This window comes from Phyllobates terribilis, unplaced genomic scaffold, assembly GCF_046119375.1.
Source record: "Phyllobates terribilis strain yellow unplaced genomic scaffold, ASM4611937v1 Scaffold_41__1_contigs__length_11206878, whole genome shotgun sequence".
Lineage (NCBI taxonomy): Eukaryota > Metazoa > Chordata > Amphibia > Anura > Dendrobatidae > Phyllobates > Phyllobates terribilis.
The window spans coordinates 2,407,964-2,412,856 of record NW_027362801.1 but is presented as its reverse complement, the minus strand read 5'-3'; positions in this window follow the sequence as shown (position 1 = coordinate 2,412,856).

Genomic DNA, 4,893 nt, shown 5'->3' with positions numbered 1-4,893 from the left:
TTCAATTTTACCCCCGTGGGACATATATTCTACCCAACACACATTTGGAACTCTCCTGGGGTACCCTCACACATATTATTCCCTCATTTAGTGGATATTTTCACAAAAAAGTGAAATTTTCAAAAATTCTGAAAATTGGCTGAAAACGACAAAATATGAAGGACTCATCGGGCGGATCGCTCTGGAACTGAAATCGGAATGCTCACTGACATTTCCCCTATCTGAAAGTCTGATAAACGGCGGAAAAATAACTAAGTCCAAAAAAAAAATTTTTTCACCTTTTTTCAATTTTACCCCCGTGGGATATATATTCTACCCACACACATTTGGAACTCCTAGGGTACCCTCACACATATTATTCCCTCATTTAGTGGATATTTTCACAAAAAAGTGAAATTTTCAAAAATTCTGAAAATTGGCTGAAAACGACTAAATATGAAGGACTCATCGGGCGAATCGCTCTGGAACTGAAATCGGAACGCTCACTGACATTTCCCCTATCTGAAAGTCTGATAAACGCTGAAAAAATGACTAAGTCCAAAAAAATTTTTTTCAACTTTTTTCAATTTTACCCCGTGGGATATATATTCTACCCACACACATTTGGAACTCTCCTGGGTTACCCTCACACTTATTATTCCCTCATTTAGTGGATATTTTCACAAAAAGGTGAAATTTTCAAAAATTCCGAAAATTGGCTGAAAACGACTAAATATGAAGGACTCATCGGGCGAATCGCTCTGGAACTGAAATCGGAACGCTCACTGACATTTCCCCTATCTGAAAGTCTGATAAACGCTGAAAAAATGACTAAGTCCAAAAAAATAATTTTTTCACCTTTTTTCAATTTTACCCCTGTGGGATATATATTCTACCCACACACATTTGGAACTCTCCTGGGTACCCTCACACATATTATTCCCTCATTTAGTGGATATTTTCACAAAAAAGTGAAATTTTCAAAAATTCAGAAAATTGGCTGAAAACGACTAAATATGAAGGACTCATCGGGCGAATCACGCTGGAACTGAAATCGGAACGCTCACTGACATTTCCCCTATCTGAAAGTCTGATAAACGCTGAAAAAATGACTAAGTCCAAAAAAATTTTTTTCAACTTTTTTCAATTTTACCCCCGTGGGATATATATTCTACCCACACACATTTCGAACTCTCCTGGGTTACCCTCACACATATTATTCCCTCATTTAGTGGATATTTTCACAAAAAGGTGAAATTTTCAAAAATTCTGAAAAAATTGGCTGAAAACGACAAAATATGAAGGACTCATCGGGCGAATCGCTCTGGAACTGAAATCGGAATGCTCACTGACATTTCCCCTATCTGAAAGTCTGATAAACGCTGAAAAAATGACTAAGTCTAAAAAAAATTTTTTTCAACTTTTTTCAATTTTACCCCCGTGGGATATATATTCTACCCACACACATTTGGAACTCTCCTGGGGTACCCTCACACATATTATTCCCTCATTTAGTGGATATTTTCACAAAAAGTGAAATTTTCAAAAATTCTGAAAATTGGCTGAAAACGACTAAATATGAAGGACTCATCGGGCGAATCGCTCTGGAACTGAAATCGGAACGCTCACTGACATTTCCCCTATCTGAAAGTCTGATAAACGCTGAAAAAATGACTAAGTCCAAAAAAAAAATTTTTTCACCTTTTTTCAATTTTTCCCCCGTGGGATATATATTCTACCCACACACATTTGGAACTCTCCTGGGGTACCCTCACACATATTATTCCCTCATTTAGTGGATATTTTCACAAAAAAGTGAAATTTTCAAAAATTCTGAAAATTGGCTGAAAATGACAAAATATGAAGGACTCATTGGGCAAATCACTCTGGAACTGAAATCGGAACGCTCACTGACATTTCCCCTATCTGAAAGTCTGATAAACACTGAAAAAATGACTAAGTCCAAAAAAATTTTTTTCAACTTTTTTCAATTTTACCCCGTGGGATATATATTCTACCCACACACATTTGGAACTCTCCTGGGTTACCCTCACACTTTTTATTCCCTCATTTAGTGGATATTTTCACAAAAAGGTGAAATTTTCAAAAATTCCGAAAATTGGCTGAAAACGACTAAATATGAAGGACTCATCGGGCGAATCGCTCTGGAACTGAAATCGGAACGCTCACTGACATTTCCCCTATCTGAAAGTCTGATAAACGCTGAAAAAATGACTAAGTCCAAAAAAAAAATTTTTTCACCTTTTTTCAATTTTACCCCCGTGGGATATATATTCTACCCACACACATTTGGAACTCTCCTGGGGTACCCTCACACATATTATTCCCTCATTTAGTGGATATTTTCACAAAAAAGTGACGTTTTCAAAAATTCAGAAAATTGGCTGAAAACGACTAAATATGAAGGACTCATCGGGCAAATCGCTCTGGAACTGAAATCGGAACGCTCACTGACATTTACCCTATCTGAAAGTCTGATAAACGCCGGAAAAATGACTAAGTCCAAAAAAAAATTTTTTCAACTTTTTTCAATTTTACCCCTGTGGGATATATATTCTACCCACACACATTTGTAACTCTCCTGGGGTACCCTCACACATATTATTCCCTCATTTAGTGGATATTTTCACAAAAAAGTGAAATTTTCAAAAATTCAGAAAATTGGCTGAAAACGACTAAATATGAAGGACTCATCGGGCGAATCACGCTGGAACTAAAATCGGAACGCTCACTGACATTTCCCCTATCTGAAAGTCTGATAAACGCTGAAAAAATGACTAAGTCCAAAAAAATTTTTTTCAACTTTTTTCAATTTTACCCCCGTGGGATATATATTCTACCCACACACATTTCGAACTCTCCTGGGTTACCCTCACACATATTATTCCCTCATTTAGTGGATATTTTCACAAAAAGGTGAAATTTTCAAAAATTCTGAAAAAATTGGCTGAAAACGACAAAATATGAAGGACTCATCGGGCGAATCGCTCTGGAACTGAAATCGGAATGCTCACTGACATTTCCCCTATCTGAAAGTCTGATAAACGCTGAAAAAATGACTAAGTCTAAAAAAAATTTTTTTCAACTTTTTTCAATTTTACCCCCGTGGGATATATATTCTACCCACACACATTTGGAACTCTCCTGGGGTACCCTCACACATATTATTCCCTCATTTAGTGGATATTTTCACAAAAAGTGAAATTTTCAAAAATTCTGAAAATTGGCTGAAAACTACTAAATATGAAGGACTCATCGGGCGAATCGCTCTGGAACTGAAATCGGAATGCTCACTGACATTTCCCCTATCTGAAAGTCTGATAAACGCCGGAAAAATGACTAAGTCTAAAAAAAATTTTTTTTCACCTTTTTTCAATTTTTCCCCCGTGGGATATATATTCTACCCACACACATTTGGAACTCTCCTGGGGTACCATCACACATATTATTCCCTCATTTAGTGGATATTTTCACAAAAAAGTGAAATTTTCAAAAATTCTGAAAATTCCCTGAAAATGACAAAATATGAAGGACTCATTGGGCAAATCACTCTGGAACTGAAATCGGAACGCTAACTGACATTTCCCCTATCTGAAAGTCTGATAAACGCCGGAAAAATGACTAAGTCTAAAAAAAATTTTTTTCAACTTTTTTAATTTTACCCCCGTGGGATATATATTCTACCCACACACATTTGGAACTCTCCTGGGGTACCCTCACACATATTATTCCCACATTTAGTGGATATTTTCACAAAAAAGTGAAATTTTCAAAAATTCTGAGAATTGGCTGAAATTGACTAAATATGAAGGACTCATCGGGTGAATCGCTCTGGAACTGAAATCGGAATGCTCACTGACATTTCCCCTATCTGAAAGTCTGATAAATGCCGGAAAAATGACTAAGTCTAAAAAAAATTTATTTTCAACTTTTTTCAATTTTACCCCCGTGGGATATATATCCTACCCACACACATTTGGAACTCTCTTGGGGTACCCTCACACATATTATTCCCTCATTTAGTGGATATTTTCACAAAAAAGTGACATTTTCAAAAATTCTGAGAATTGGCTGAAATTGACTAAATATGAAGGACTCATCGGGTGAATCGCTCTGGAACTGAAATCGGAACGCTCACTGACCTTTCCCCTATCTGAAAGTCTGATAAACGCCGGAAAAATGACTAAGTCTAAAAAAAATTTATTTTCAACTTTTTTCAACTTTACCCCCGTGGGATATATATCCTACCCACACACATTTGGAACTCTCTTGGGGTACCCTCACACATATTATTCCCTCATTTAGTGGATATTTTCACAAAAAAGTGAAATTTTCAAAAATTCAGAAAATTGGCTGAAAACGACTAAATATGAAGGACTCATCGGGCGAATCGCTCTGGAACTGAAATCGTAATGCTCACTGACATTTCCCCTATCTGAAAGTCTGATAAACGCTGAAAAAATGACTAATTTAAAAAAAAAAATTTTTTCACCTTTTTTCAATTTTACCCCCGTGGGATATATATTCTACCCACACACATTTGGAACTCTCCTGGGGTACCCTCACACATATTATTCCCTCATTTAGTGGATATTTTCACAAAAAAGTGAAATATTCAAAAATTCAGAAAATTGTCTGAAAACGACTAAATATGAAGGACTCATCGGGCGAATCGCTCTGGAACTGAAATCGGAATGCTCACTGACATTTCCCCTATCTGAAAGTCTGATAAACGCCGGAAAAATGGCTAAGTCTAAAAAAAAATTATTTTCAACTTTTTTCAATTTTACCCCCGTGGGATATATATCCTACCCACACACATTTGGAACTCTCTTGGGGTACCCTCACACATATTATTCCCTCATTTAGTGGATATTTTCACAAAAAAGTGAA